The sequence below is a fragment of the Trichomycterus rosablanca genome, chromosome 3 (genome assembly GCF_030014385.1).
Source record: "Trichomycterus rosablanca isolate fTriRos1 chromosome 3, fTriRos1.hap1, whole genome shotgun sequence".
Taxonomy (NCBI): domain Eukaryota; kingdom Metazoa; phylum Chordata; class Actinopteri; order Siluriformes; family Trichomycteridae; genus Trichomycterus; species Trichomycterus rosablanca.
Window position 1 is genome coordinate 43,196,187 of NC_085990.1, and position 21,165 is coordinate 43,217,351.

The following is a 21,165-nucleotide window of genomic DNA, read 5'->3' on the forward strand; positions in this document are numbered from 1 at the left end:
AGTCACCTACTCTTACTTGGTTTACTTTTATTATTATTATTACTATTATTATTATTATTATTGTTAGTGGTGGTAGCAGTAGTATTACCATTATTATTATTATTATTATTATTATTATTATTATTATTATTATTATTATTATTATTTTATTTATTTATTTTTTTAAACAGTCACCTACTCTTACTTGGTTTACTTTTTAATATTATTATTATTATTATTATTATTAGTGGTGGTAGTAGTAGTATTACCGTTATTATTATTATTATTATTATTATTATTATTATTAGTGGTGGTAGCAGTAGTATTACCAATATTATTATTTTTATTATTATTATTATTATTATTATTATTATTATTATTATTATTATTATTATTATTATTATTATTAGTGGTGGTGGTAGTAGTAATATTACTGTTATTATTATTATTATTATTATTATTGTAAATAGTCACCTACTCTTACTTGGTTTACTTTTATTATTATTATTACTATTATTATTATTATTATTGTTAGTGGTGGTAGCAGTAGTATTACCATTATTATTATTATTATTATTATTATTATTATTATTATTATTATTATTATTATTTTATTTATTTATTTTTTTAAACAGTCACCTACTCTTACTTGGTTTACTTTTTAATATTATTATTATTATTATTATTATTAGTGGTGGTAGTAGTAGTATTACCGTTATTATTATTATTATTATTAGTGGTGGTAGCAGTAGTATTACCAATATTATTATTATTATTATTATTATTATTATTATTATTATTATTATTATTATTATTTTAAACAGTCACCTCTTACTGGGTTTACTTTTTATTATTATTATTATAATTATTATTATTATTATTATTATTATTATTATTATTATTATCATGGTTATTATTATTATTATTATTATTATTATTATTATTATTATTAGTGGTGGTAGTAGTAGTATTACCGTTATTATTATTATCACCTACTCTTACTTGGTTTACTTTTTATTATTATTATTATTATTATAACCATTATTATTATTATTATTATAAATATTTACCTACTGTACCTTGGTTTAGCAGAGCAAGCACCTCACCTGAACACAGACATGGTCTATGTTGGTCAGTGTGGTACCTCATTGCTGCAGGATGTTGAAAAGCTCAGCACACACACCTGGTCGCCGGCTGCCTCTTTGGTCTGTGTCACCTTTTGTCAAGACCATGTTAATTAAGCCCTGTCAGCAACACACACACACTCACAAACACACACACTTAAACACTGGGGTGCCTTTTAATGAGCCTGCCAATTGAAGGCTATAGACACCAGACCAATGCCCTTGTTTTATTCCTGGATACGCCTGTGTATGTGTGTTCTGAGGACATGGAAGACATGAAGGAAGAGGAGAGGTCAGCTGATGAGAGATTGTTTATTAAAAAAGGGACTTTGTCATCTTTTCTCTTCTTTTTAGTGGCAGTGGGGTGGGGGGGGAAGTAAGGGGTCTAAGTGAGACATAGCTCTCTCCTTTTTTTAGGGAGATAAAAGGGTCCCAGTGCAGGGCTTCCAACAAAAGTGCCAGCGATCACAAACAAACCTTCAAATGAAGCACATCAAAGGCGCTGCCCCAATTGTTAGCCTCTCGTATCCACAGAAAATTGGCTCATTAAGGGCAAAAAATGACATTGTTTACATTAACCGAGGGCCCTGATTAGATGCAGCCATGTTTGTTGTGTTGTGTTGTCCTCTTTCAGTGCTGCCGCTTACCAACAGCCCACTTCATGCCCACGCCTCACAATCGCTCCTTTGAAGGCTTTCTTTCAGTGGAAAAAGAGAAGAATGGGAAGGAAAAAGAAAAGGATAAACACACAATCACAATTACACGCGTCCACAAACAGACATGATAGTTCTCTCTCACATTCACTCTCTCACACTCACTCTCTTACTCTCTTGCTCACGTTCTCTCTACCCCCCACATGCATGTTCTTGCTTTAGAACTAATTAGGTTGGCTGTGGAAAGAGACCCAGAATGAGAGGATAGTTGGGTCTGTGATGAATCTGTTTGCATGGCAAAAAGGCTGTTTTTGGAGAAGGGGAAAAGAAAAGGAATGGCTCTACTGTTAGAGGAATAGAAAACTTAAATATAAACTTGCTCTTGTCTATCCAGAGGGTTTTGAAAGATGAAATGCTGTCTAATTGATGCTTCAGGGTTCTGACTGCAGTCTTCCTGTCTGCTACATGACACAGCAAAGCTTGTGTCAGAGGCCCTCTCTTTACCTTTCATTGTGAAAACGGGGCTTTGATGAACTTTCCAATGGCATCCTTCAAGCTACATAATAAGGTTTTTGGCTGGCCTGTGCTTAAACCAAATGTGTGTATTTACATATGTGTGTGTGTGCTGCTCTACACACATCCCCAAACAAGAAAAAGTTGATTTGGACAGCATGGTAAATGCAAATAATAAAAAACACAGAGTTTCTTACATTTACTTTGACTTTTATTGGATTGCAGACAGGATGAACCTGATATATTTCATGTTTTGTCTGCTCAACTTCATTTCATTTATTAATAAACATCCATTCCTGCATTTCAGGTCTGCAACACATTCCAAAAAAAGTTGGGACAGTAAAGCATTTACCACTTTGTAATGTTGCCATTCCTTTTCACCACACTTAATAGACGTTTTGATACCGAGGAGACCAAGTGATTTAGTGTTTCAGCTTTTATTTTGTCCCATTCTTCCTGCAAACACGTCTTAAGATGTGCAACAGTACGGGGTCGTCGCTGTCGCATTTTTCGTTTCAAAACTCTCCACACATTCTCTATTGAGGACAGGTCAGGACTGCAGGCAGGCCAGTCCAGTACCCATACCCTCTTCTTCCTCAGCCATGCCTATGTAAAGTGTGCAGCATGTGGTTTTGCATTGTCTTGTTGAAAACTGCATGGACATCCCTGGAAAAGATGACATCTTGAAGGCAGCACATGTTTCTCTAAGACTTTTCTGCATTAATGCTGCCACCACAGAAGTGTAAATTATATTTGCTAAGGGCACTGACACAGCCCCATACCATGACAGACCCTGGCTTTTGGACTTGTTGCTGATAACAGTCTGGATGGTCCTTTTCGTCTTTGGTCCAGAGCACATGGGGTCAATTTTTTTTCAAAAAAAAGACCTGAAATGCTGATTCATCTGACCACAATACACATTTCCACGGTGTGATGGTCCAGCCTAGATGCCTTCAAGCCCAGAGAAGTCGCCACAGCTTCTGGACATGGTTAACATAAGGCTTCTTTTTTGCACAGTAAAGTTTAAAGTGGCATTTGTGCATGTAACTCTGTATTGTAGTGCTTGACAAAGGTTTGCCAAAGTAATCCCTCACCCATGTGGTTATATCAGCTATTGTTGAGTGGTGGTTCTTGATGCAGTGCCATCTGAGGGATCGAAGATCACGGGCGTTTAGCTTAAGCTTGCGCCCTTGGCCTTTACGCACCAAAATTCCTCCCGATTCTTTGAATCGTTTAATGATATTATGCACTGTAGAGGGAGAAATATGCAAATCCCTTCCAATCTTTCTTTGAGGTTCATTGTTTTTAAACATTTCAATCATTTTCTCACACATTGTTGACAAACTGGAGATCCTCTGATCATCTTTGCTCATCAAAGACTCAGCCTTTCCTGGATGCTGCTTTTGTACCAAACCATGATTACAATCACCTGTTGACATCATCTGTTTGGAATCACATCATTTGGAATGTGTTGCAGGCCTGAAATGCAGGAATGAAATGAAATTGAGCAGATAAAACATGAAATATCTTGGGTTCAAACTGTCTGCAATTAAATAACAGTCAAAGGAACACTGCATTTTTATTTTATTTGCATTTTTCATACTGTCTCAACTTTTTCTGATTTGGGGTTGTAGTAAAACAAATAATAAAAGACACTGATTGACAGATAAATGGTAAATTAAGGGTTGTTTGTTTATTGTAGTTATTTCTATTAATTTAAAGGTTGAGGGTTCGAATCTCAGCTCCTGTAATTGCTGTATAATTCCTGACCCATTAGCTCTGATCCCAGTTGATGATCCTCGTACAAGTCTGTGGCCTGTTAGTTGTGTATCTTTGGACCGACCTACAATCTTTGAGGAAAGTTCCAGGCCCATTGTTGAAATCCTAGATTTTTTTTAGCTATGAAACTTTAAAGACCTGTGTAGTTGTGAAAGACACATAATTAACCTCACTGTCTTTCCTTTCTATCTACCCTTCCTCACCTTTACTCTCATGGGGAGAATGACCTCCCCGTAAATAATCATGACCACTGACTCTCCATCACCACCCCTTTCTTAACCTCCATCCCAAAACACATGACCCAGAGGTTACCTCACCATATTATACATCCCTTACACACACTCGTTTCTTCTTCACTCAAGTTGCATTTACATAGAACGTTTTTCCTTTTCCACTCCTCTCTCTCTCTCTCTCTCTCTCTTTCTGTGTTTCTCTATTTCTCTTTCGCTCTGTTGATTTCTCCCCCTCTCTCTCTCACACACACTTCATTGTAAAAGATTCCAGACAACCCAAAATGCACTGGTAATTACCATTTAAAATAGTTAAGCATCTTTGGAAGGGAGAAGAGTTTTGCCAGTTAGGTACTGAAGAGTGGTAATGTACCCTGGCAGCGCAGCTGAGGTAGAGAGGAGCGAAATTTCAATTGCCTTGACTTTTGACCAGCCGTGTCTCCTGGGGGGAGCCAGTGCAGTACGGAAGGGCACATTATGACTTCTTTCCACCATTTAAGGACTCGTATGGAAAATATAAATTGGTACCGTCAGGAGACGGAAGGTACATTGGCATTCTGCGTGCCACCCATTCCGATTCATGATGTTGTTTTCTTTTCTATTGCTTTTGCCATTAAAATATGCTTACAATGTGACCAGAATGACGGTTTTCTTGCTTTTTATGTGAACGGTTATGTAATTTTTCTGCTGCTTGAGTGCCTCTTAAAATAGCAATTCAAGCCTGTCTCCTGCGCATAAACTTTTTGTAAATACAAAGCTTATGTATGTATAAGCTTCTGTAAACTTTTAAATACAGACAGTACAAACAATAGTGCAACTAATATCATATGTTGTTTTACATGTATACAAAGGGTAGTTTGTCCAGTTAGATAAGATGATAAGATAAGATAAGATAAGATAAGATAAGATAAGATAAGATAAGATAAGATAAGATAAGATAAGATAAGATAAGATAAGATAAGATAAGATAAGATAAGATAAGATAAGATAAGATAAGATAAGATAAGATAAGATAAGATAAGATAAGATAGACTTTATTTTCATTGTAGGCCAGTTGTTGTCTAGTGGTTAAGTTACTGGAATAGTTATCAAAATGTCACAGGTTCAAGCCCCACCACTGCCAGTTTGTCACTGTTGGGCTCTTGAGCAAGCTTAGGGAGGGCAGGGTACAAGACAGGATGGTTTGCTGTCTTCAACAGATATTGATGTGTTGATCTTAATTTTGGAAGATGGAATTAGAAGATTAAGGTGAATTTAATCTAACAAGAAAAAATATATATAATATATACACAACCCCAAATCAGAAAAAGTTGGGACAGTATGGACAATGCAAATAAAATAAAAAATGCAGTGTTCCTTACATTTACTTTGACTTTTATTTGATTGGAGACGTTTGAACCTGAGATATTTCATGTTTTATCTGCTCAACTTTATTTTATTTATTAATAAACATCCAATCCTGCATTTCAGGCCTAAACACACTGCAAAAAAAAGCTGGGACAGGGGCAATTTAGGGCTAGTAATGAGGTGAAAAAACTAAATAATGATGTGATTCCAAACAGGTGATGTCAACAGGTGATTGTAATCATGGTTTGGTACAAAAGCAGCATCCAGGAAAGGCTGAGTCTTTGATGAGCGAAGATGATCAGAGGATCTCTAGTTTGTCAACAAATGCATGTGAAAATGATTGAAATGTTTAAAAACAATGAACCTCAAAGAAAGATTGGAAGGGATTTGCATATTTCTCCCTCTACAGTGCATTATATTATTAAACAATTCAAGGAATTGGGAGGAATTTTGGTGCATAAAGGCCAAAGGCGCAAGCTTAAGCTGAACACCCGTGATCTTCGATCCCTCAGATGGCACTGCATCAAGAACCACCACTCAACAATAGCTGATATAACCACATGGGTGAGGGATTACTTTGGCAAACCTTTGTCAAGCACTACAATGCAGAGTTACATGCACAAATGCCACTTAAAACTTAAAACTGTGCAAAAAAGAAGCCTTACATTAACCATGTCCTTGGCAAAGGTAATTTACACTTCAACATATGCTGCCTTCAAGACGTCATCTTTTCCACGGTCGTCCATGCATGACACATTACAAAGGCATAGCTGTGGAAGAAGAGGGTACGGGTACTGGACTGGCCTGCCTGCAGTCCTGACCTGTCCCCAATACAGAATGTGTGGAGGATTTTGAAACAAAAAACGTGAAGACGACCCCATACTTAAGACGTGTTTGCAGGAAGAATGAGACAAAATAAAAGCTGAAACACTAAATCACTTGGTATCCTCGGTGCCAAAACGTCTTTTAAGTGTGGTGAAAAGGAATGGCAACATGCTTAGTAAATGCTTTACTGTCCCAACATTTTTTGGAATGTGTTGCAGGCCTAAAATGCAGGAGTGGATGTTTATTAATAAATGAAATGAAGTTGAGCAGATAAAACATGTAATATCTCAGGTTCATCCTGTCTGCAATCAAATAAAAGTAAATTAAGAAACTCTGTGTTTTTTTATTATTATTTGCATTTTTCATACTGTCCCAACTTCTGATTTGGCGTTGTATTTATATATAATTTTCATTATTATTTATTTTTTGATTCACCTGTAATTTGAACACTGAATATTTGCCCACTTTGAAACCCCCCTATTTCCCAGATGTTTCTTTAAAATCTGACATATTTCTGTGTTATAAAGTCCATTCTCTCATAGTCGTACCTCACCGTGTCCATTTCTTCCACTCACACATTTTGATGGTAACAGATGCACATCTCTCCACATCTCTGTTTTTTTTTGCTCTCTCCCTCCAGCTACTTTAGACAGTCTAAACAAATATTTCATGCCAGATCATGCAATAAACCAGAAAACAGATCATCCAATAAAGTGCTAAACAGATCAGAGCAGTGTTTATTTCTAGGCAAATCCTGCTAAATCCTGTTGTGGAGAAATATCAGATTTTGACCTTGAAGGGCCCGACACTTATCATGGCATTATACAGTCTGATTTATTTTGAGACATTTTTAGGTAAAACAAAAACTGCATGATCAACCAATGTTGTTTATTTAGTAAATTTTACATTTTGCAAAACAGGACACCATGAATGAGCGCATTTTGTCAAACAAAAATTATTGGTAGTTTTTCATTCATTCATTCATTCATTCATTCATTCATTCACTCGTCTGTTTTACCACCTTTATCCTGGTCTGGATCTTGGTGGGTCTGATTCATTGGGCAAAAGCTAGGAAACACTGTAACAAGTCACCAGTCTATCACAGAACACACATATACACACACACATACACACTTAGGGAAATTTTAGTATCTCCAATTGACCTGTCTGCATGTCTGCATGGAGACACAGGGAGAACATGCAAACTCCACAAAGAAAGAACCCTGGTTAACCGGCTGGGGAATTGAATCTAGAATTTTCTTGCTGTGAAAACCATTGTTTGTGTTTTCATTCATTCATTCACTCGTCTGTTTTATCACCGCTTTATCCTGGTCAGGGTCTCGGTGGGTTTGATTCATTGGGCAAAAGGTAGAAAACACCGTAGGTCGCCAGTCCATTACAGAATACACACACACACACACACACACACACACACACACACACACACACACACACACACACACACACACACACACACACACACACACACACTTAGGGCAATTTTAGTATCTTTAGTTGACCAGACTACATATCTGCCTGGACTTTTGAGAGAAAACCCTTGTAGACACAGGGAGAACATGCAAACTCCGCACAGAAAGGACCCTAGTTGACTGCCAGGAATCAAACCCAGACTCACTACCTTACTGGTAGTGTTTTCGTGTTTTTATTTATTCCTTCACGTGTCTGTTTTACCACCACATCATCCTGGTCAGGGTCTCCAGTTCATCACAGAATACACACATACACACTTAGGGAAATTTTAGTATCTCCAGTTGGCCTGACTGCATGTCTGCATGGACTTGCAAAAGAAAACCCATGTGGACACAGGGAGAACATGCAAACTCCACACAGAAAGGACCCTTGTTGACCAGCTGGGGAATTGAACCCAGACCCTTCTTGCTGTGCAAACCCTTAATGGTAGTGTTTTCATTTATGCATTCATTTGTCTTTTTTACCACCACATTATCCTGATCAGGGTCTTGGTGGGTCTGATTCTTTGGGCAGAAGGTAGGAAACACCGTAACAAGTCACCAGTCCATCACAGAACACACTCACACACAAACACACACACACACACACAGGAAAATTTTAGTATCCCCCCATGTGCAAACTCCACACAATGGACCCTGTCTGACCGACTGGGGAATCAAACCCAGACCATTCTTGCTGTGAGCGCTACCCACTCCGCCACTGTGCCACCCAAATAATGGATTGGCTACTCCAGGTTGCCAGGTGAGTAAAATGATGTAAAACTGTTCTCAGTGTTTTGAGTAGCATTGGACCCACAGTGACCCTGACTGGAATAAAATGGTATAAAACATATAAATAGAATATAAAAAATATATAAAAACAGCCAAATCTGGCTTGAACGTGTTTATTATATGCTATAGTAACTGCCCTTCCGGGACAGACACCCCCCCGCATCCATCTTCCTTTCTTATCTAAACGGACCATTCCTCTGGTCGAATAAAGCTGTCCATTTATCAAAGCACAAGGCACATTATAGCTTTTAGCTTCTTGTACGTTAGCCGGCTGGTATGGCCGGTTTGTGGACCAGAGGGAGCAGTGATGAAATTGTGAGGAGAGCAGGAACTGAAGGGGAATATTTTGCTGAGAAGAACTGAATGGACAAGTGGCTTTTGATTGAATCTAGAGTGTTTGTAGGGGCAGAAAACGTACTTACGGGCTTTTCCCTCTCTAACCTATTCTGCCCTTAGCAAAGACTTTCTCAATATCAGACGAGAACAGGAGAGGGTGTCTTTAAAATAAAGAGCACCATTCAAAATAGAAGTGGATTTGTGGTTCAGCGTGGCCCTTCAGAGACACGACACATGACATTTGAGGCTTTGAAATATTGCTTTGAATGAGAATCACAACTTCAGTGAAAATACGTGTCTATATTTTTTTGGGTTCATTCTAAAGATGAAGGTTTAATACCTTTGCCTGACACGGCATGACCAAAAATGTCTTTGGACTGTGTGGGAAAACCAGAGCACCCAAAGAAAACCCACACAGACACAGAGAGAACATGCAAACTCCACACAGAATGGACCTGGACCGGTCCACCTGGGAATCGAGCCCAGGACCTTCTTGCTGTGAGGTGACAGTGTTACCCACTGAGCCACCGTACTGCCCTACTATTTAACATCTAATTTCAAAATCTCAGTACTGGTTTTACCTTCTACTATAATATTATTTACTTCTATGGGAAGATTTGAACAGGACTACGGGGATTTACCTACAGACATGACTGAAATCGGCTACGTCTCCACCTAGGAATCAAACCCAGGACCTTATTGCTGTTAGGTGACAGTGCTACCCACAGAGCCACCTCATTTTAAAATCACTGCAGTGTTTTTTTTTCCTTCTTCTATAATATTCTTTACTTTAAGAGGGAGATAATGGAACAGGACTGCAGGGATTTACCTACGGGCATTACTGAAGTTGGCTTTTGACATTTGCCAATAAGGCTTGCTCACAGTTGGCATTCTTGTTAATCCCAAAGTTGTTGGATGGGGTTTGGGTCAGCAGCACCCAGAGGAAACCCACACAGAAACAATCCAGGCTGTTCCACCTGGCAATCAAACCCAGAACCTTCTTGCTGTGAGGTGACAGTGCTACCCACCAGCCACCCTTCTATTTAACATCTTATTTCAAAACCAGCACAGTGTTTTTTCCTTCTACTATAATATTTTTTACTTATATGGGAAGAGATTGGAAAAGGACTGCAGGGATTTACCTACGGGCATTACTGAAGTTGGCTTTCGACATTTGCCAATAAGGCTTGCTCACAGTTGGCATTCTTGTTAATCCCGAAGTTGTTGGATGGGGTTTGGGTCAGAAGCACAAGGAGGAAACCCACACAGACATAGGGAGAACATGCAAACTCCATACAGAAAGGATCTGGACCATTCCACCTGGGAATCGAACTCAGGACCATCTTACTGTGAGGTGACAGTGCTACCCACCGAGCCACCGTTCTATTTAAACTTTCATTTTTAAACCACTGGAGTGGTTTTTCCTTCTACTATAATATTTTTTTTACTTTTATGGGAAGATATTGGAACAGGACTATGGGGATTTACCTATGGGCATTACTGAGGTCGACATATCGACATTTGCTGATAAGATATTTGCTTACAGTGGTTGGATAGGGTTTGGGTCACGAGCATACAGATAAAACCCACACAGACACAGGGAGAACATGCAAACTCCATACAGAAACAATCTGGGCCATTCCACCTGGGAATCGAACCAAGGACCTTCTTGCTGTGAGGCAGTAGTGCTACCCACCAGTCACTGTGCTGTCGTTCTATTTAACATCTCATTACGAAACCACCGGAGTGTTTTTTTCCTTCTGCTATAATTTTCTTTACTTTTATGAGAAGATATTGTAACAGGACTATGGGGATTTACCTACGGGCATTACTGAAGTTGGCTTTTGACATTTGCCGATATTGGCATTCTTGTTAATCCCAAAGTTGTTGGATGGGGTTTGGGTCACGAGCACCTGAAGGAAACCCACACAGAAATGTGAAGAACATGCAAATTCCACAAAGAAAGTACCCAGACTGCTTCGCCTGGGAATCAAACCCAGGACCTTCTTGCTGTGAGGCGACAGTGCTAACCCTCTTCTATTAAAAACACACTCACTTTCTGTACCGCTTATCCAATTAGGGTCGTGGGTGGGGGGATTGTGCTGGAGCTTATCCCAGCTTTTCAATGGGCGCAAGGCACACAGTAACACTTTGGACAGGGTGCCAGTCCATCGCAGGGCAGACACACACACTCACACACCCATTCACCTATTTAGCTATTCAGTTTCTCCAATTAACCTGACCGCATGTTTTTGGCCTGTGGGAGGAAACCCGAGCTCCTGGAGGAAACCCACACAGATACGGGTTAACTGACCACCCCGCCTGGGGATTGAACCCAAGACCTTCTTGCTGTGAGGTGACAGTGCTAACCCACTGTGTCACCCTTCTATTAAACATCTCATATGAAAAAGTGTTTTTTCCTTCTACTATAATATTCTTTACTTTAATGGGAAGATATTGGAACAGGACTGCATGGATTTACCTATAAAAATTTATAAGGCTTGCTCAGAGTATTACAATGCCTAGGTAAGGGCAAGGCTATTTTTGGGGCAGTCGTACATCTGCATAACTGAGAATATCCAAATAAAGGAGCCACATAGATATTTTTTAAGTGGCCATATTGCGCTGTCAAAGTTCTCAATGATTACTGCACACATTTCCCTCAGGGGTTCCTAAATGGTGCCTGTGTATCACCATTAAAGAGGTTAACAATTATTTTTTCCCCTGAAATTAGGGGCAGTGACCCTAATATGAGGCCACTTAGTGCCTGTAATACGATGATAATTGGGCAATGATGATAAACCCCCCACAAACTGATCACCCATATTCATGCTAACTGTCAGTTAGACATAATAGATTACAGCCCCATTACTTACTTTTTTTTTCTGCATAGAGGAATGAGACGATTGTGTGTGTGTGTGTGTGTGTGTGTGTGTGTGTGTGTGTAAGCGAGAAGTGGCGATGGTAATATCCCAAATCATCTCATCTCTTTCTTCATCATCGTTACTTTTTCCATTCATTGCCCCTCTGTTCTCACCCCCTTCACTGATGGCTGTTGTAATTGCGTGTGCACATTCCCCTAAGGGCTTCCAAATTAAAAGAAAGTACTCCATCCATCCAGCCACAACCCTCCCCACTCGACACAGCACACACACACACACACTGGCGCACGCACACACTTGCAAACAATGCACACGCTTGCTCTGGGGACAGTGGGCTTATTTGAATGGAACCTCTTGAATCCCTCTCAAGATTCGCGTCACTAATGAATAAATAAAACACACACTGGCAGTGGATTGACTTTCACACATGGGTGCTCTTGCTGTGATGAGACGAGGGCAGTCATTATCATGGGCATAGAGATACTAGAATGAAACTGATAGTGTGAATCCATCGTTGCTTATGATAAGGTTTGCCGTGGCTTTATTATACTTTATTGATAGCTGCAGTGGAATCCTCTTTCTTTACAATGACATTCAAAAAGCTTAAAAGTCAAAGCATACAGAAGGAACACATCCTTAAAACCTTCAACCATGTACATGAATAGTGTGGGTGTTACTTGCGGGATGCCACCTTTTTACTATTTATTTATTTATTATTATTATTATTATTATTATTATTATTATTATTATTACTAGGACAAGCCATAGCCTAGTGATTAAGTTACTGGACTAGTATTCAGAAGGTCGCTGGTTCAAGCCCCACCACGGCCAGGTTGCTGCTGTTGCTGCTCTTGAGCAAGGCCCTTAACCCTACATTGCTCAGACTGTATACTGTAACTGTAATGTAAGACGCTTTGGATAAAGGCGTCTGCTAAATGCAGAAAATGTACATGTAAATTAGGACGGCACGGTGGCTCAGTGGGTGGCACAGTCGCCTCACAGCAAGAAGGTCCTGTGTTTCCTCCAAGAGCTCTGGTTTCCTCTCACAGTCCAAAGACTTGCAAGTGAGTTGAATTGGAATTTACTGTGTTTGACATTAAAGACTTGAACTGATGAATCATGTGTAACCTGTAATTACCTGTCCTGTCATGAATGTAACTAAAATGTGTAAAACATTATTATATATAATAATAATAATAAATATTATTTTTTTTATTTATTATTATATTTATTATTATTATTTTTATTGCCTTGTTAGACATTTAGATGCCATTATTTTAAATTAGAAGCAGGGCACTCTGTTAACGCTGCCGTAAAATACTCTAGCCCACTACTGCTGAGATCCAGGGATCCAGGATTCGAATTTCAATGGTGCTGTCAGTCGGCTGGGCATCTGCACAACCATGTGCTCTTAATGTCTGCATGGATTTCCTTATTATACCTTTTACAAAAACGTACACAAGGTAGGTTGGGTGTTCTAAACTGTGGTGTGAATGAGTACAGGGTGTGATCCTGCCTTGTCCGAATGGTTTTCAAGTAGTGCAAGACCCACTGAAACCTTGACCAGCATAAAACATTTACATTCCATTGATGGCATTCAGAGGACACTTTTATCCAAATCAACTTACAATAGTGATTGTTGACAATTCAGGCAAATATTAGACATGTAAATGGCATTAATCTGAATTAGAAGCAGGGTGCTCTGTTGATGCTGCCGTAAAACACTCTAGCCCACTACCGCTGAGATCCAGGGATTCGAATCTTAGTGATGCTATCAGCCCGCTGGGCATCTGCACAACCATGATTGCTTAATATCTGAGAAGAGGTGTCACTATTGGTACTGTGGTGAGGCAGAATAAAATCCAAACTTCTAATTGGTTGCTGACAGAGATTGCGGTGCCATGTGACCTCCCACTGATCGGGTTCAGCAGGCAGCGAGGCAGTCTCCTAAAGTTGCAATATGGTTCCTGAGACCTGGGCTTGATATTTGCCTCCGTTAAATGTCTGTAGGGAGTTTTGTATGTCCTCTTAGTGTCTGCATGGATTTCCTTAATATATCATTTACAAAAACATACATAAGGTAGCTTGGCTGTTCTAAACTGTAGTGTAAGTGAGTGAGTAAATCTGCAGGGTGTGATCCTGCCTTGTCCCAACATTTTAAATTAGAAGCAGGGCACTCTGTTGACGCTGCGGTAAAAAGCTCTAGCCCACTACTGCTGAGATCCAGGGATCTGGGGTTTGAATCTTAGTGGTGCTACTGGGTAATGACTGAGGATGGCCAAAATAGCCTAGTCATTAGGAGGTGCACTTGTCAGTACACTCTCAGTGCCTATCCCACTGAGATAGATAATAAAATAAGGGTTGTGTCAGGAATGGAATCCGGTGTAAAAATTGTGCCATGTTGGGTATGTCTGATTTCCTCCATATAGCTTAGTGTCCTTTTACCTCCCAAAAACATACATAAGATGTGATTGAGTGAGTAAAAATACAGGGTGTCATCCTGCCTTGTTTCAATGGTTTTCAAGTCGTGCAAGACCCACTGAAACCTTGACCAGGACAAAACATGTACATTATATTGGCAGCATTTTCACTGACTTGTATCCAAATCAACTTACAATTTAAGCAATTAAGTACTAAGGGCATTGCTTAAAGCCAACAGTGGTAACCTGGAAGACGAAAACTTAAACCAGCAACCTTCCGATGTCTAGTCCAGTCAAGCTCAACTGCTGAGCTATAACTCGAAGATCAGGGTGCAGCCCGGCTAATGCTCTTGTGGTGAAGTGGAAGGCAATTCAGCCATCAAAATCTAATGTAAAGCTAAAGACTAGGAAAACCAACTTTATATTAATGCTCATGTTTGGAATACAACCATAATTTCACAAAGTTGAATCATCTGGACACAAGTCTGTTGTAGAGATCCAAATGACCAAATAACGACCGATCACCGCCCATTGCATAACAATGGAACCGGTGATCAGGTCCATATGCAAATCACAATGACCATTAATTACAATGGTCATGTGTGTCTTTCACACATGATTGGGGTATAGCTCCTATTACGGCGTTGTAAGATGGTGAGAGATGTACTCTTAGCCCCCCCCTCGGTTCAGAGATGGTCATTCCCTCCTCACAAAGATATACATACAATGCTGTTAGGTGCCGGGAGGATTGCCGGGAACTGTACATCGGGGAAACTAAACAGCCACTGGCGAAACGGATGGCCCAACATAGAAGATCGACCTCTTCTGGCCAGGACTCCGTGATTTACACCCACCTGCAAGCCAGTGGCCACTCATTTAATGATGAAGATGTACAGATCCTTGACAAGGAGAAACGCTGGTTTGAACGGGGAGTCAAAGAGGCCATATATGTGAAGAGGGAACCATCTCTGAACCGGGGAGGGGGCCTGAGAGTACATCTCTCACCATCTTACAACACCGTAATAGGAGCTATACCCCAACCATGTGTGAAAGACACACATGACCATTGTAATTAATGGTCATTGTGATTTGCATATGGACCTGGTCACCGGTTCCATTGTTATGCAATTGCGGTATGCAATCGGTCGTTATGCAAATCGGCTGCATATAAGGTTGGGGTATTCACCACCAGCTCAGACTGAAGAAGTCATTCGGATTGAGTGACGAAATGTATCTCTACCACAAACTTGTGTCCAGATGAACTGATTAAACTTTGTGGATTTGTGTACCTGGATTATTGAGCATGCATCAACACAACCATAATTTGTTGGATGTCCACATACTTTTGACTGTATAGTGTATATATTAGATTAGATGTATTAGATTAATCCTGCTTGTAAAACACATCACACACTATCCTGACTGGAATAATACCTCAGAAGTGAACATTTTGGGTTCTAAGAACAGAAAAAGAAGTACCGTGCCTCGAGGAGCGTTCAAATGGGTGAAGATCAAATTAAATCTATATATTTTTTGACAGTCTTACAAATAGATGCATTTTTGTTAGATTGTGTGTATTCATCACTTGGGTTGTTCTGTTGACTAAATTATGTTAAAACAGTAAAGAAAAACGAATGTAAATATAGCATGAGTACATTTAGGGTATTTCCAGGTGTTCATAACTTTATGAAACATATTCTGTATGTAATGCATCACTCCCACTTTAAAACCCCTATATATATAAACTCTGGGGCAACTGAGTGAGCAACTTAGTCTTACAAGTGCAAAGAACTTTAAGATTTAAGTTGGTACTCCTTCTTTTCAAGTAATATGCTTAACAATGGGCAACCTACACCAATCAGGCATACATTCCTAATACTGTGTTGGTCCCTCTTTTGCTGCCAAACAGCCCTGACCCGTCGAGGCATGGACTCCACTAGACCCCTGAAGGTGTGCAGCAGCAGACTCCTGTAAGTTGCGAGGTGGGGCCTCCATGGATCGGACTTGTTTGTCCAGCACATCTCACAGATGCTTGATTGGATTAAGATCTGGGAAATTTCCTTGGACCACTTTTGATAGATACTGACCACTGCAGACCGGGAACACCCCACAAGAGCTGCAGTTTTGGAGATGCTCTGACCAAGTCGTCTAGCCGTCACAATTTGGCCCTTGTCAAACTCACCTTACGGTTGCCCATTTTTCCTACTTCTAACACATCAACTTTGGGGATAAAATGAGTTAGAACCATGAGTTAAAGCCATGCTGGAACAGAAAAGGGTCTTGTCCAAACTGTTGTCACAAGCATTTAATTTATTTTATAAAATTGATTTTATACACCTGTTAGCAGTGGCTGTGGCTTAAATTAGTAAACTCCAAATAATTCGGAGGGTTGTCTACATACTTGGTAAATGAGTGTATATTCCTATAAATATGAAAGAACCACATGTTCCACATATATTGGTAGTACAAATTAATGAGTGCAGATGAACAATAATTACATGCCAGCATATCTAAAGACGCACCTAAAACACATAATTTTTATTAATAAATAAAATAAACCTACATTTATTAATAAACATGTTACTCACTTACTCTCACTCCCATCCCAGTCTTAACCGCTTATCCAATCACAGGGCAGACACAAAATACACACACACACACACCTATTCAACTATAGGGCAATTCAGTGTCTCCAATTAACCTGACTGCATGTTTTTGGACTGTGGGAGGAAACAGGAGCACCCGGAGGAAACCCACACAGACACGGGAAGAACATGCAAACTCTGCACAGAAAGGACCCGGACCGCCCCATCTGGGGATCAAACTCAGAACCTTCTTGCTGTGAGGTGACAGTGCTACCCACTTAGCCACCGTGCCGCCTAGAACCTGTTATATAGCCAGAAATAAAATTAAGCTCACTTATACTGGCTTATTCTGAATTAATTAGTCATTAGTCTGTCTAATTAGTCTTTTTTGGTTGCATACTGAGCATGTCCATTTTTCTGGCATTATTTAAGGGCAGCTAAAACATGTGCAGGTTCTTTGTCAAACAGGTCAATAAATGTTTAAAAATGTAAAATACTGTGTATATTTTATATTGGGGTATTTAAAGAAATTATCTTTAAATAACTGAAAAGCTTGATTAGTAAAAGCTTTTTAGAGTGCTGTTTGGAAGCTGAATAAACTTCTAAAACTGAATAAAGTTTTGTGTCAGACCTTAAATGGCTTGTTTTATTGCTATTAAAGTGCTTACAATTATATTTAAAACCACTACAGACCATATTAAAGTACATAATGTGTACACATAGTGTAATTAATCCTAATCTATCAGTTCACAATGTATGTACTGTATGTTCAAGTGTTCCTGTTCTTACAAATGGCTGATTCTGATATCTTCATTTGTTTTAGGGGCCAATTAGCCACCACAAAGGTGACATGCTTACAACAGGGATGTTTATTTTATCACTCTGAGTACATTGTATCTGATATTGAAATTATTAGCACCTCTTATTAACAGGCTGTTTATCTAGTTGCTGTGTGCTAACTACTATATGCTAACACAACCTGTGTAAAACCATGGATATTACATGATTTTAAGATATTTGGCTACTACTGTATTTATAAAATAAAAAATGTAAATATAACAATGATGCAAATCACTCTTCTGGAACTAGAATGCAAAAAACAATTCAGAAGTTACATACTTCCATGAACAGCTAAGCTTCATTTTTACCTATTGCTATCCTTGTGCTGCATCACTTTCACAAAAAATCTGTCCGTCTGTCCGTCGCCAGTATTATTATTTTTTTTACCTTGTAACAGTCCATCGTTTAGAATTTGACTACGTCATTGCCACCTAATATAAAGTGTATAATGAGAATAGCATTAACACTATTCACATGAATGATGCTCATCATTATAATATACAGTATGTATTGTAGACATTGTACTGTATATGTCTGTGCATGTCGCAGTAAATATGGTCACTCTGGGACAGTGAGAAGTATGGGAACAGTCAGGCTGAGAATTTTGTAATACAGAAATTAAGTGAAAATCGCTGCGATTCTTATTTTGCCAGTTTTGTAACTGCACTTTAATTTTAAATTGTCTTATAAGAGTAGATACTTTTTAAATCTGTGCCATTAATTAGTCTATCATGACATTATAAATTAGGCAAATCAGCATTTGGCTGTAGGTGAACATTTTAATGGAAAGTTGGAAATGGTTGCTCCTGAGGGCCTGTTGTAACCATAACCCTCCTCGTTTATCACCTGTTACTACCAGTCATACAGAGTCATTTTCTATCATATTCTTTTTGTCTTTTAAACCTGGCGCCTGTAGTTCTTTGGCATGAATACTGCCTCTCGCATGATAAATGAACAAGCTGTCAAAGACGATCTGACAGTTTCCAGGTTTCTTCCTCTCAACCTTGAGAAAATGGCTGTAGATCCTTAAAAAAGTGGTTAAATAAAATCATTATTTGACTTTATTGATTTTGGTCCACATGCAAGACTCGATAGGTTATTGGGGATTCTGCCAAATGGACCAGGGAAAAATCATTAGCACGCGCTGCTGTGATTTACGTCCTTGGTAGAGAGAGGCACCCAAATGATCTGCCTCTCAATCGGCATCATCAATCACCCCAAACCAGAGGGCACCTCAGATAGCCTGGACTGCTGGAATGGGATCGTGCACACAGTGTGTGTGTATGTGTTTATGCACATTCACCTGTCTGGGTGTGGGTCCATGAAAAATGAGCTAGTTTGAATATGACTGGCAATATACTTGCTGTTGCCAGGGTGCAAGTGTGTATGGGTTGTTGGCACAGTTCCACATGGTCTTGTACTTGTTCTAGAAGCTTGGCAAGCTGCATGCTGCAAATCTGCCTGTACACCTCAGTTTGCTTTGGATTGTTGCATCAGCAATTAAGGCCAAGTTTTCTGTAAATGAGAACTAAAGTTCACAAGTTGGGTGACCTTAACGGAAATCGCACGGCTGCCCAAATTGCTCGAAAGTGATGATTTGACCGTAGAAGTGTAATTATGTGTCAGTGCTCAGATTAACCGTATTGGGAAAAATGGTAATGTCATAACATTGAGTAAATATACAATAGAACAATAGAAGTGGACACAATTTACATTTACATTTTTGGCATTTAGCAGATGCTCTTACCTGGAGCAACTTATAGAAGTGCTTCCATAGTAGACATTACCTTACTCTAGTTTAAGTAGACCACAGTCCAAGAACACAAATCTGCTGAAACTCTGTAAGAATCAGTTAGTGTGTTTTTTTTTTTCCCCAAGAAATGAATGAGTGTTAGTAAGTAAGTAAATGTCAGCTTAAGTGCTTAGTAAATAGGTGGGTTTTTAATTGTTTTTTAAAGACAGCGAGAGACTCTGATGTTCGGACAGACAAGGGAAGTTCGTTCCACCACTTGGGTGCCAGTTCAGAGAAGAGCCTTGATGCTTGTCTTCCTTGAGTCCTGGCTACAGGATTAAGTCAAGCAAGACTAGTGGTACAGAGCGGGGTTCGATTAGACCTCGAAGGTAACTTGGGGCTGGTCCATTTTTGGCTTTGTAGGCGAGCATTAGTGTTTTAAACTGAATGTGTGCAGCTACAGGAAGCCAGTGAAGAGAAGACAGCAGTGGGGTCATGTGGCAGTGTTTAGGTTGGTTAAAAACCTTTAACAATTTATATGTATTTTAAATAAACAAGTTCGTCTCACTAGCTTTGCATAATGTTAGGATCTGTAAGTGCCCCCCCGTACCCTGTGCCTGTAGATTTCGTCTCCCCCCATATTCAGCTTGTAGCTATGGCTTTGATGGGTAACATCTAAAATAACTGCTAGATTTATTTATTCCTTCACCAATATGACCAAGGTATCTAGTACTAGTTCATATCTAGTTCGTATTACTAGTTCACTTAATGGTTTTAAAAGTGTGTGTTTTGATGTATTTTTTGCTATTATCATTTGCACCTGCAATTCACATGAGGTTAATCCTCATAAATTCTGCTGACCTACCAACAGTTGTTATTGATTTTCACTCACGCTGCTGCTTACCACAGGTTGTTTCCTTCATAATTAACCACATGTACTTTTGCATGTTTCTCCATTTATTATTAATCCTCAGTTTTGTCTGATCCTTTAAGACCCATGCATTGTTTGTATTTCCTGTCCTATTAAAAAAACCTTTAATAGTTTTAAAAGACAATTGGTAGCTTTGTATTTAAATTCTACAGTTTAACCTTTTAAAATGCTCAAATGCTTTACTAGTTTCAATTTGGTCATAGGATAGGTATCAGTAACCCATCAAGTCCATTCTATAGAATTAGTTACTTTACATGCGGGTTTATTGTGTAGTGTGTTTTTTTGTGTAGTGTAATGAACATACAATTATATGTAGTTGATTTTAAGGTTACTTAAACTTATTTAACTTAAATGGAATTATTCGCTGCCTCTTAATCTGCATACAAATGCATGCAATAGTACTGCATATACACTGATCAGCCATAATATTAAAACCACCTCCTTGTTTCTACACTCACTGTCCATTTTATCAGCTCCACTTACCATACAGAAGCACTTTGTAGTTCTACACTTACTGACTGTAGTCCATCTGTTTCTCTGCATGCTTTTTTAGCCTGTTTTCACCCTGTTCTTCAATGGTCAGGACCACCACAGAGTAGGTATTATTTAGGTGGTGGATCATTCTCAGCACTGCAGTGACACTGACATGGTGGTGGTGTGTTAGTGTGTATTATGCTGGTATGAGAGTATCAGACACAGCAGCGCTGCTGGAATTTTAAAAATTTAAG